Here is a 15,505-nt window from a genome sequence, read left to right on the forward strand (position 1 = left end):
AATGAGTGATAAATGAAATGATCCTCAACCAGCTAGCTGCCGTGCTAACCAGCTGTTTCTGCTAAGAGGTCCAACCCGATGACGACCCACATAACTAGCTAACATCGGTTATTCACTGACTGACCTAGCTACATATCCAAAAAAGAAAGCTGTTCCCTTGATCATTTAACTTAACACACATACAAAAAATATTGGTTAAATTAAAGATGACATGGCACGGAAACTAGCTTCAAAAAGGCAAAAAAACGAGTTAATTGCGGGTTACTACTGATCATATACACTCCGTGATTTACTGCATGGATTAACCTGTGATAGATAATTAATGACTGCACTTCCCAGAGTTGGGATGTGTTCATTAGGAAGTTGCATTGGCACACCCAGTGAACAACGATATGTGGGTAGCCACGACCGACCATGTCCTCTAAAAACATGGGCTACGTGTTATATAAATCTTTACTTAAGTAAAGAATACATGTTAATACAAAATAAACCCTAGATTGATGTCTTATCTTTGCCATTATGAGGTACCTCCCCCCTCCGTTAGCGTAGCATCGCATATCTGAACTGGTAAGCATCCAGACTTTTAAAAGCTTTGAGATCAGCACCAGTATATGGGGATACCCTGTTTACCACATAGCTTGCTTGAAAGTTAGAAGGTTCAGTGTTCAAATCCTATGTGTCTTGGTAAATTTTGATGTCCGATACTCTAAAGACAAAGAGACAAATATGCCAAAATCATAGCTTTGGCATCAGGTCAGATAGCTTAGAGGGATAAGAGAATTATTGGAAGACAAAATGTTGAGTGTTCAAGTCCTACATGTTCGTTACACTAAGTGAAAGACACAAATATGCAAAAAACAATTAATCCAGGTCATGTTGATAGTTTAGAGGATTAAGTGAAAGATTACAAAACTGAAGGTTGTGTGTTCAATTCTTACATGGCCCAGTACATTTTGAGGTCTATAACTCTGAAGAGGAAAAGATAAATATGCCAAAAGCAACTCTTTTTTTTCTTTGTTAGATCAGATAACTTAGAGGGATAAGGGAACAATTAGAAGTCAGAAGGTTGAGTGTTCAAATCCCACGTCTTGGTAAGTTTTGAGGTCTGATACACTAAAGAGAAAGAGACAAATATGCCAAAGACATATCTTTTGTGTCAGGTTTGATAGCTTAGGGTGATAAAAGAATGATTGGAAGATGAAAGGTTGATCACATGTTCAAATCCTGTATGGTGCAACTGGTTTCAAGAACAACATTACAGTAATGAAGAATGCAAATAGATGAAGGGAAAAGTTTTGCTCCTGTCACTTTTTATTATTACTTTTTTCAATATGCTATACTATGTCTATATTTAACATGCTACACCATAACTATTTTATCACTTTTTTCGACATACTATACTATGACATTTTACCACTTTCTTTGACATGCTATACTATGACTTATTTTGGCATACTATACTATGACTTTTTATCACTTTTTTCAACATACTATACTATGACTTTTTATCACTTTTGTCGACATGCTATACTATGACTTATTTCGACATACTATACTATGAATCTTTTATAACTTTTTTCAACATACTATACTATGACTTATGTTATCACATTTTTCACATACTATACTAGGACTTTTGTCGACCTCCTATACTATGACTTTTTTCAACATGCTATACTATGACTTTTTTATCACATTTTTCACATACTATACTATGACTTTTTATCACTTTCTTTGACATACTATACTATGACTTATTTCAACATACTATACTATGACTTTTTTATCACATTCTTCGACATGCTATACTATGACTTTTTTAACACTTTTTTTCAACATACTATACTAGGACTTTTTTATCACTTTTTTCAACATGCTATACTATGAATCTTTTATAACTTTTTTCAACATACTATACTATGACTTATTTCAACATATTATACTTGGACTTTTTATCACTTTTTTCAACATGCTATACTATGACTATTTTCGACATGATATATCATGACTTTTTTCACTTTTTTCGACATACTATACTATGACTTTTTATCACTTTTTTCAACATGCTATACTATGACTATTTTCGACATGATATACTCATGACTTTTTTAACACTTTTTTCGACATACTATACTATGACTTTTTTATCACTTTTTTTCAACATTCTATACTATGACTTTTTTAAATCAATTTTATCGACATACTATACTATGACCTTTTTAGCACTGTTTTTAGACATACTATACTATGACCTTTTTAGCACTGTTTTTAGACATACTATACTATGACTTTTTTCGACATACTATAATATGACTTTTTTATCACTTTTTTTGACATACTATACTATGTCTATTTTCAACATGCTATACCATAACTATTTTATCTATTTTATCGACATACTATAATATGACTTTTTATCACTTTTTTTTATATGCTATACTATGTCTATTTTTAACATGCTACACAATAACTATTTTATCACTTTTTTCCGACATACTATACTATGACTTTTTATCACTTTTGTCGACACGCTATACTATGACTTATTTTGGCATACTATACTATGACTTTTTATCACTTTTTTCAACATACTATACTATGACTTATTTCGACATACTACACTAGGACTTTTTATCACATTTTTCACATACTATACTAGGACTTTTGTCGACCTCCTATACTATGACTTTTTTCAACATACTATACTATGACTTTTTATCACTTTTTTCGACATACTATACTATGACATTTTATCACTTTTGTCGACATGCTATACTATGACTTATTTTGGCATACTATACTATGACTTTTTATCTCTTTCTTCGACATGCTATACTATGACTTATTTCGGCATACTATACTATGACTTTTTATCACTTTTTTCGACATACTATACTATGACTTTTTATAACTTTTGTCGACATACTATACTATGACTTATTTTGGCATACTATACTATGACTTTTTATCACTTTTTTCGACATACTATACTATGACTTTTTATCTCTTTCTTCGACATGCTATACTATGACTTTGTTATCACATTTTTCACATACTATACTAGGACTTTTTATCACTTTCTTTGACATACTATACTATGACTTATTTCAACATACTATACTATGACTTTTTTCGACATACTATACTATGACTCTTTTATAACTTTTTTCAACATACTATACTATGACTTTTTTCGACATACTATACTATGACTTTTTATCGCTTTCTTTGATATACTATACTATGACTCTTTTATCATTTTTTTCAACATGCTCTACTATTTCTCATCACTTTTTTTGATATGCTACAATAAGTCTATTTTTGACATGCTACACCATAACTATTTTATCACTTTTACCGACATACTATACTATGACTTTTTATCACTTTCTTCGACATACTATAGTATGATTTATTTTATCACATTTATCAACATACTATACTATGACTTTTTTCAACATACTATACCATGACTCTTTTATCACTTTTTTTAACAAGCTATACTATTACTCTTATCGCTTTCTTCGACATACTATACTGTGACTTTTTATCACTTATTTCAACATACTATACTATGACTTTTTATCGCTTTCTTCGACATACAAAAGACCCTTTGCACGTGACGTCATGCTCCACTCGCGCAAATTATGAACGCCATGACGGACGGCAGAAGAGCTATGCTGTAGACGGACGGCAAGCTAAACGCATACGTTTTCGTTTGTGTTTGTGTTCTCACATTCACAATCTGCAGAGTAATCCTCACCAACACAAGCATGCAGAGTAATCCTCACCAACACAAGCATGTGTATGTATTGCCTTTCTTTTTTAAATGAGTGATAAATAAAATGATACTCAACCAGCTAGCTAGCTGCCGTGCTAACCAGCTGTTCCTGCTAACAGGTCCATCCCGATGATGACCCACATAACTAACATCGGTTATTCACTGACCTAGCTACATATCCAAAAAAGAAAGGCGTTCCCTTGATCATTTAACTTTACACACATACAAAAAATATCGGTTAAATTAAAGATGACATGGCACGGAAACTAGCTTCAAAAAGGCAAACAAAAACAGGTTAAATGTGGGTCTGTGGAGCTCCTACCCCGGCTAGCTGACGAGCTAGCTGCAGCTAGCTTTGGACTGCTAGCTAGCTGCTACCCATCGCGACTGACCATGTCCTCTAAAAACATGGGCTACTTGTTATATAAATCTTTACTTAAGTAAAGAATAGATGTTAATACAAAATAAACCCTAGATTGATGTCTTATATTTGCCATTATGAGGTACCTCCCCCCGATGTTAGCATAGCATTGCGTACCTGTAACCCAGCCAGCTACAAATAACTGGTAAGCATCCAGACTTTTAAAAGCTTTGAGATCAGCACCAGTGTATGGAGATACCCCGTTTACCACATAGTGGTACAGATCGTGTGGACTGAAGTCGGGCAGACTCAGTGATTTAATGAGGTCCGTGAAAACGGAGGGAGGAAGAATTAAGGGTCGGTATCCAATCCTGCTATCTCCAACTTCTCCAAATACTGCTCTTTGTGAGCACCTACCAGATGCCTTACCTTGACCGATAACGGCACGACAGCTTGTTGTTCAATAGAAGAAGCCATATAAAGCCATAAATACAGTTTATTTAGTGTTATGTATTTCAAACTGATTGAAACTATGAAACTTTCCGCTCGTCTACTACTGTTTAGCCTGTGCTTCCGCCGTCCGTCATGGCGCCGTCACGTGGTCGTGTGACGTGTTTGCAAAGGGTCAATACTACTACTATATTTTTATCGACATACTATACTGTGACTGTTTTATCACTTTTTCTCGACATACTATACTATGGCTTTTTTATCACTTTTTTTGACATACTATACTATGACTTTTGTTTCGACATACTATACTATGGCTTTATTATGACTTTTTTTCGACATACTATACTATGACTGTCTTTTGACATACTATAATATGACTTTTTTATCACTGTTTTCAACATACTATAATATGACTTTTTTATCACTGTTTTCGACATACTATAATATGACTTTTTTATCATTTTTGTCCACATACTATACTATGACTCTTTTATCACATTTTCCGACATACTATACTATGACTTTTTAATCACTTTTTTTGACATACTATACTATGACTTTTTTCCTCGACTTTTCTGATCATACTATTCTTTGACTTTTAATCATACTATACAATGACGTTTTTATTACTTTTTTCCACATTCTATGATATTAGTGTTTTTGAAGACACTTTAGTCAGTGGAATGGTGGTGCATTGCTTTACAACACTGTAAGTAGCACCAGCAAGTACGTCCTGTATGGATCGGTTCCCTGTAAGCAGTTCCTTTTTGTGTGGAGTTAGCGTGTTCTTCCAGACTTTCTTTGACATACTATACTATGATTTTTTGAAGTCAGAAGGTTGAGTGTTCAAATCCTACATGTCTCAGGAAGTTTTGAGGTCCGATACACTAAAGAGAAAGAGACAAATATGCCAAAAACAGCTTCAATGTAAGTCAGGCCATGGTAGCTTAGAGGGCATAAGTGAATGTGGATGCCAGCAGGTTGCGTGTTTCAAATCCTACGTGTCTCGGTAAAGTTTTGAGGTCCGATACTCTAAAGACAAAGAGACAAATATGCCAAAAATCATAGCTATTGGCACCAGGTCAGATAGCTTAGAGGGATAAGAGAATGATTTGGAAAGACAAAAGCTGGTTGAGTGTTTCAAATCCAGCGAGGGCCGTAGTACAGTTCTGAGGTCGAAAAGACATAAATATGCAGAAAAACATGTCTTTCTTGTGTCAGGTCAGCTAGCTTAGAGGGATTAAGATGATGATTAGAAAACATAAGGTTGCAGTGTTCAAGTCCTGCACATCTCAATAAGTTTTGAGGTCCAACACACTAAAGAAAAAGAGACAAATACGCCAAAACACAATAGATCTTTGTGTCCGCTAAGATAGCTTAGAGGGATAAGAGAGTGATTGTAAAGTCAGAGAGGTGCAGTCTTCAAGATCCTACACAGTCTCAGCTAAGTTTTGAGGTCCAACACACTAAAAGAGAAAAGAGACAAATACGCCAAAAACGATACCTGTATCAGGGCAGATAGCATCGAGGTTTAAGAGATTGCTTGAAAGTTAGAAAGTTCAGTGTTCAAATCCTATGTGTCTTGGTAAATTTTGATGTCCGATACTCTAAAGACAAAGAGACAAATATGCCAAAATCATAGCTTTGGCATCAGGTCAGATAGCTTAGAGGGATAAGAGAATTATTGGAAGACAAAATGTTGAGTGTTCAAGTCCTACATGTTCGTTACACTAAGTGAAAGACACAAATATGCAAAAAACAATTAATCCAGGTCATGTTGATAGTTTAGAGGATTAAGTGAAAGATTACAAAACTGAAGGTTGTGTGTTCAATTCTTACATGGCCCAGTAAATTTTGAGGTCTATAACTCTGAAGAGGAAAAGATAAATATGCCAAAAGCAACTCTCTTTCTTTGTTAGATCAGATAACTTAGAGGGATAAGGGAACAATTAGAAGTCAGAAGGTTGAGTGTTCAAATCCCACGTCTTGGTAAGTTTTGAGGTCTGATACACTAAAGAGAAAGAGACAAATATGCCAAAGACATATCTTTTGTGTCAGGTTTGATAGCTTAGGGTGATAAAAGAATGATTGGAAGATGAAAGGTTGATCACATGTTCAAATCCTGTATGGTGCAACTGGTTTCAAGAACAACATTACAGTAATGAAGAATGCAAATAGATGAAGAGAAAAGTTTTGCTCCTGTCACTTTTTATTATTACTTTTTTCAATATGCTATACTATGTCTATATTTAACATGCTACACCATAACTATTTTATCACTTTTTTTCGACATACTATACTATGACTTTTTTATCACTTTTTTTCGACATACTATACTATGACTTTTTTATCACTTTTGTCGACATACTATACTATGACTTATTTTTTCGACATACTATACTATGACTTTTTTATCACTTTTTTTCAACATACTATACTATGACTTTTTTTATCACTTTTTTTCGACATACTATACTATGACTTTTTTCGACATACTATACTATGACTTTTTTTATCACTTTTTTTCGACATACTATACTATGACTATTTTTCGACATACTATACTATGACTTTTTTATCACTTTTTTTCGACATACTATACTATGACTTTTTTATCACTTTTTTTTCGACATACTATACTATGACTTTTTTTGACATGCTATACTATGACTTTTTTATCACTTTTTTTCGACATACTATACTATGACTTTTTTATCACTTTTTTCGACATACTATACTATGACTTTTTTCGACATACTATACTATGACTTTTTTATCACTTTTTTCGACATGCTATACTATGACTTTTTTCGACATACTATACTATGACTTTTTTATCACTTTTTTTTCGACATACTATACTATGACTTTTTTGATCAATTTTATCGACTATACTATGACTTTTTTTCGACATACTATACTATGACTTTTTTATCACTTTTTTTCGACATACTATACTATGACTTATTTTTCGACATACTATACTATGACTTTTTTATCACTTTTTTTCGACATACTATACTATGACTTTTTTTATCACTTTTTTTCGACATACTATACTATGACTTATTTTCGACATACTATACTATGACTTTTTTATCACTTTTTTTCGACATACTATACTATGACTTACTTTTTTCGACATACTATACTATGACTTTTTTATCACTTTTTTCGACATACTATACTATGACTTTTTTTTTCGACATACTATACTATGACTTTTTTCGACATACTATACTATGACTTTTTTTATCACTTTTTTCGACATACTATACTATGACTTTTTTATCACTTTTTTTCGACATACTATACTATGACTTATTTTCGACATACTATACTATGACTTTTTTTATCACTTTTTTTCGACATACTATACTATGACTTTTTTTTTATCACATTTTTTCGACATACTATACTATGACTATTTTTTTCGACATACTATACTATGACTTTTTATCACTTTTTTCGACATACTATACTATGACTTTTTTATCACTTTTTTCGACATACTATACTATGACTTTTTTTCGACATACTATACTATGACTTTTTTTATCACTTTTTTTCGACATACTATACTATGACTTTTTTATCACTTTTTTTTCGACATACTATACTATGACTTATTTTTTCGACATACTATACTATGACTTTTTTTATCACTTTTTTTCGACATACTATACTATGACTTTTTTATCACTTTTTTTTCGACATACTATACTATGACTTATTTTTCGACATACTATACTATGACTTTTTTATCACTTTTTTTTCGACATACTATACTATGACTTTTTTTATCACTTTTTTTCGACATACTATACTATGACTTTTTTATCACATTTTTTCGACATACTATACTATGACTTTTTTATTTTTTTTCGACATACTATACTATGACTTTTTTATCACTTTTTTTTCGACATACTATACTATGACTTTTTTTTTCGACATACTATACTATGACTTTTTTATAACTTTTTTTCGACATACTATACTATGACTTTTTTTATCACTTTTTTTCGACATACTATACTATGACTTTTTTTATCACTTTTTTTTCGACATACTATACTATGACTTTTATTTTTTTCGACATACTATACTATGACTTTTTTATCACTTTTTTTCGACATACTATACTATGACTTTTTTTTGACATACTATACTATGACTTTTTATGACTTTTTTCGACATACTATACTATGACTTTTTTATCATTTTTTTTTCGACATACTATACTATGACTTTTTTATCACTTTTTTTTTGACATACTATACTATGACTTTTTTTTCGACATACTATACTATGACTTTTTTTATCATTTTTTTCAACATACTATACTATGACTTTTTTTTTATCGACATACTATACTATGACTTTTTTATCACTTTTTTTCGACATACTATACTATGACTTTTTTTCGACATACTATACTATGACTTTTTTATGACTTCTTTTCGACATACTCTACTATCACTTTTTTTCGACATACTATATTATGACTTTTTTTTTTATAAATTTTTCAACATACTATACTATGACTTTCTAATAATTTTTTTCGACATACTATACTATGACTTTTTTTTTAATAAATTTTTTCGACATACTATACTATGACTTTTTTTATCACTTTTTTTTCGACATACTATACTATGACTTTTTATCTTTTTTTTTACGTACTATACTATGACCTTTTATCTTTTTTTTTGACGTACTATACTATGACTTTTTTTCCACATACTATACTATGACTTTTTATCCTTTTTTTTGACATACTATACTATGACTTTTTTTTTATAAACTTTTTTTCGACATACTATACTATGACTTTTTTTTATCACTTTTTTTCGACATACTATACTATGACTTTTTTTAATCACTTTTTTTTCGACATACTATACTATGACTTTTTTTTTACTTTTTTTTCGACATACTATACTATGACTTTTTTTATGACTTTTTTTTCGACATACTATACTATGACTTTTTTATCACTTTTTTTTCGACATACTATACTATGACTTTTTTTCGACATACTATACTATGACTTTTTTTCGACATACTATACTATGACTTTTTTATCACTTTTTTTCGACATACTATACTATGACTTTTTTATCACTTTTTTTTGACATACTATACTATGACTATACTATGACTTTTTTTTCGACATACTATACTATGACTTTTTTATCACTTTTTTTTCGACATACTATACTATGACTTTTTTATCACTTTTTTTTCGACATACTATACTATGACTTTTTTTTCGACATACTATACTATGACTTTTTTTTATCACTTTTTTTCGACATACTATACTATGACTTTTTTTCGACATACTATACTATGACTTTTTTTATGACTTTTTTTCGACATACTATACTATGACTTTTTTATACTTTTTTCGACATACTATACTATGACTTTTTTATCACTTTTTTTCGACATACTATACTATGACTTTTTTATAACTTTTTTTCGACATACTATACTATGACTTTTTTTTACTTTTTTTCGACATACTATACTATGACTTTTTTTATCACTTTTTTTCGACATACTATACTATGACTTTTTTATCACTTTTTTTTCGACATACTATACTATGACTTTTTTTTTCGACATACTATACTATGACTTTTTTTTCGACATACTATACTATGACTTTTTTTTCGACATACTATACTATGACTTTTTTTCGACATACTATACTATGACTTTTTTTTCACTTTTTTTCGACATACTATACTATGACTTTTTTATCACTTTTTTTTCGACATACTATACTATGACTTTTTTATCACTTTTTTTCGACATACTATACTATGACTTTTTTTCGACATACTATACTATGACTTTTTTTATCACTTTTTTTTCGACATACTATACTATGACTTTTTTTATCACTTTTTTTCGACATACTATACTATGACTTTTTTTCGACATACTATACTATGACTTTTTTTCGACATACTATACTATGACTTTTTTTATCACTTTTTTCGACATACTATACTATGACTTTTTTATCACTTTTTTTCGACATACTATACTATGACTTTTTTATCACTTTTTTTCGACATACTATACTATGACTTTTTTTATCACTTTTTTCGACATACTATACTATGACTTTTTTTTCGACATACTATACTATGACTTTTTTATCACTTTTTTTCGACATACTATACTATGACTTTTTTATCACTTTTTTTCGACATACTATACTATGACTTTTTTATCACTTTTTTTTCGACATACTATACTATGACTTTTTTTCGACATACTATACTATGACTTTTTTATCACTTTTTTTCGACATACTATACTATGACTTTTTTATCACTTTTTTTCGACATACTATACTATGACTTTTTTTATCACTTTTTTTCGACATACTATACTATGACTTTTTTATCACTTTTTTTCGACATACTATACTATGACTTTTTTTTATCACTTTTTTTCGACATACTATACTATGACTTTTTTATGACTTTTTTCGACATACTATACTATGACTTTTTTTATCACTTTTTTTCGACATACTATACTATGACTTTTTTTCGACATACTATACTATGACTTTTTTTCGACATACTATACTATGACTTTTTTATCACTTTTTTTTCGACATACTATACTATGACTTTTTTATCACTTTTTTTCGACATACTATACTATGACTTTTTTTATCACTTTTTTTCGACATACTATACTATGACTTTTTTTTCGACATACTATACTATGACTTTTTTATCACTTTTTTTCGACATACTATACTATGACTTTTTTATCACTTTTTTTCGACATACTATACTATGACTTTTTTATCACTTTTTTTCGACATACTATACTATGACTTTTTTTATCAAACTTTTTTTCGACATACTATACTATGACTTTTTTCGACATACTATACTATGACTTTTTTTCTTTTTTTTCGACATACTATACTATGACTTTTTTATCACTTTTTTTCGACATACTATACTATGACTTTTTTCGTATCGACTTTTTTTCGACATACTATACTATGACTTTTTTATCACTTTTTTCGACATACTATACTATGACTTTTTTTTCGACATACTATACTATGACTTTTTTATCACTTTTTTTCGACATACTATACTATGACTTTTTATCACTTTTTTTCGACATACTATACTATGACTTTTTTATCACTTTTTTTCGACATACTATACTATGACTTTTTTTCGACATACTATACTATGACTTTTTTATCACTTTTTTCGACATACTATACTATGACTTTTTTTATCACTTTTTTTCGACATACTATACTATGACTTTTTTTATCACTTTTTTCGACATACTATACTATGACTTTTTTATCGACATACTATACTATGACTTTTTTATCACTTTTTTTGACATACTATACTATGACTTTTTTATGACTTTTTTCGACATACTATACTATGACTTTTTTATCACTTTTTTCGACATACTATACTATGACTTTTTTATCACTTTTTTTTCGACATACTATACTATGACTTTTTTATCACTTTTTTTCGACATACTATACTATGACTTTTTTATCACTTTTTTTGACATACTATACTATGACTTTTTTATCACTTTTTTCGACATACTATACTATGACTTTTTTATCACTTTTTTTCGACATACTATACTATGACTTTTTTATCACTTTTTTCGACATACTATACTATGACTTTTTTATCACTTTTTTCGACATACTATACTATGACTTTTTTCGTTATACTATACTATCGCTTTTTTTATCACTTTTTTTCGACATACTATACTATGACTTTTTTTCGACATACTATACTATGACTTTTTTCATACTATTTGACTATACTATGACTTTTTTATCACTTTTTTTCGACATACTATACTATGACTTTTTTATCACTTTTTTTCGACATACTATACTATGACTTTTTTTTCGACATACTATACTATGACTTTTTTATCACTTTTTTTCGACATACTATACTATGACTTTTTTTCGACATACTATACTATGACTTTTTTTTCGACATACTATACTATGACTTTTTTTCGACATACTATACTATGACTTTTTTTTATCACTTTTTTTTCGACATACTATACTATGACTTTTTTATCACTTTTTTTCGACATACTATACTATGACTTTTTTTTCGACATACTATACTATGACTTTTTTATCACTTTTTTTTCGACATACTATACTATGACTTTTTTATGACTTTTTTTCGACATACTATACTATGACTTTTTTATCACTTTTTTTCGACATACTATACTATGACTTTTTTTTCGACATACTATACTATGACTTTTTTTTCGATATACTATGACTTTTTTTTCGACATACTATACTATGACTTTTTTTCGATATACTATGACTTTTTTTCAGACATACTATGACTATGACTTTTTTTCGACATACTATACTATGACTTTTTTTTCAATATACTATGACTTTTTTTCGACATACTATACTATGACTTTTTTTATCACTTTTTTTCGACATACTATACTATGACTTTTTTATCACTTTTTTTTCGACATACTATACTATGACTTTTTTATCACTTTTTTCGACATACTATACTATGACTTTTTTTTCGACATACTATACTATGACTTTTTTATCACTTTTTTTCGACATACTATACTATGACTTTTTTATCACTTTTTTTCGACATACTATACTATGACTTTTTTATGACTTTTTTTTCGACATACTATACTATGACTTTTTATGACTTTTTTTCGACATACTATACTATGACTTTTTTTTCTCTTTTTTCGACATACTATACTATGACTTTTTTATGACTTTTTTCGACATACTATGACTATGACTTTTTTTTCGACATACTATACTATGACTTTTTTATCACTTTTTTTCGACATACTATACTATGACTTTTTATCACTTTTTTTCGACATACTATACTATGACTTTTTTAATCACTTTTTTCGATATACTATACTATGACTTTTTTATCATTTTTTTCGACATACTATACTATGACTTTTTTCGACATACTATACTATGACTTTTTTTATCACTTTTTTCGACATACTATACTATGACTTTTTTTTCGACATACTATACTATGACTTTTTTTCGACATACTATACTATGACTTTTTTATCACTTTTTTTCGACATACTATACTATGACTTTTTTATCACTTTTTTTTGACATACTATACTATGACTTTTTTTTCGACATACTATACTATGACTTTTTTATCACTTTTTTTCGACATACTATACTATGACTTTTCTTTTTCGACATACTATACTATGACTTTTTATCACTTTTTTTCGACATACTATACTATGACTTCTTTTTTCGACATACTATACTATGACTTTTTTCGACATACTGTACTATGACCTTTTTATCACTTTTTTCGACATACTATACTATGACTTTTTTATGACTTTTTTCGACATACTATACTATGACTTTTTTTATCACTTTTTTCAACATACTAAACTATGACTTTTTTATCACTTTTTTCGACATACTATATTATGACTTTTTTTATGACTTTTTTCGACATACTATACTATAACTTTTTTAATCACTATATTTTTCGACATACTATACTATGACTTTTTTATCACTTTTTTTTTCGACATACTATACTATGACTTTTTTATCACTTTTTTTCGACATACTATACTATGACTTTTTTTCAACATACTATACTATGACTTTTTTTTGACATACTATACTATGACTATCACTTTTTTTCGACATACTATACTATGACTTTTTTTATCACTTTTTTTCGACATACTATACTATGACTATGACTTTTTTCGACATACTATACTATGACTTTTTTATCACTTTTTTCGACATACTATATTATGACTTTTTTTATGACTTTTTTCGACATACTATACTATGACTTTTTTATGACTTTTTTCGACTTACTATACTATAACTTTTTTAATCACTTTTTTCGATATACTATACTATGACTTTTTTATCACTTTTTTCGGCATACTATACTATGACTTTTTTCGACATACTATACTATGACTTTTTTCAATATACTATACTCTGACTTTTTTATGACTTTTTTCGACATACTATTCTATGACTTTTTTTCACTTTTTTCGACATACTATACTATGACTTTTTTTCGACATACTATACTATGACTTTTTTTCGACATACTATACTATGACTTTTTTATCACTTTTTTCGACATACTATACTATGACTTTTTTATCACTTTTTTCGACATACTATACTATGACTTTTTTATCACTTTTTTTGACATACTATACTATGACTTTTTTTATTTACTATCTTTGACTTTACATATACTATACTATGACTTTTTTCAACATACTATACTATGACTTTTTTATCACTTTTTTTCGACATACTATACTATGACTTTTTTCGACATACTATACTATGACTTTTTTTATCGACTTTTTTCGACATACTATACTATGACTTTTTTTCGACATACTATACTATGACTTTTTTTCGACATACTATACTATGACTTTTTTATCACTTTTTTTCGACATACTATACTATGACTTTTTTTCGACATACTATACTATGACTTTTTTTATCGACATACTATACTATGACTTTTTTATGACTTTTTTTCGACATACTATACTATGACTTTTTTTCGACATACTATACTATGACTTTTTTATCACTTTTTTTCGACATACTATACTATGACTTTTTTTGACATACTATACATGACTTTTTTTCGCATACTATACTATGACTTTTTATGACTTTTTTTCGACATACTATACTATGACTTTTTTTCGACATACTATACTATGACTTTTTTTTATCACATTTTTTCGACATACTATACTATGACTTTTTTTCGACATACTATACTATGACT

The sequence above is a fragment of the Sander vitreus genome, chromosome 12 (genome assembly GCF_031162955.1).
Source record: "Sander vitreus isolate 19-12246 chromosome 12, sanVit1, whole genome shotgun sequence".
NCBI classification, from domain to species: Eukaryota; Metazoa; Chordata; class Actinopteri; order Perciformes; family Percidae; genus Sander; species Sander vitreus.